Source organism: Chelonoidis abingdonii, chromosome 3, assembly GCF_003597395.2.
Source record: "Chelonoidis abingdonii isolate Lonesome George chromosome 3, CheloAbing_2.0, whole genome shotgun sequence".
Classification (NCBI taxonomy): domain Eukaryota; kingdom Metazoa; phylum Chordata; order Testudines; family Testudinidae; genus Chelonoidis; species Chelonoidis abingdonii.
The window spans coordinates 166,924,969-166,925,180 of record NC_133771.1 but is presented as its reverse complement, the minus strand read 5'-3'; positions in this window follow the sequence as shown (position 1 = coordinate 166,925,180).

Sequence of the window (212 nt, the reverse complement as noted above, 5' to 3'; positions counted from 1 at the left end):
GGGAAGTGCTGATGGAGTCTCAGGGCCCAATTGCTATGATGAGAAAGGGTACACTAGCCGTTCGTACGAATTCCATGAAAATTAACCGGGAGCTCATTTCATTACACCAGGAACCCCTGGCCGACCTCCTAGTCAGCCAGGAGCATCATTGGGATGATGACTGAAGGACGGCTGTCAAGTCCTTTTGTACTGTACCGGCTGCCACCCGGGGA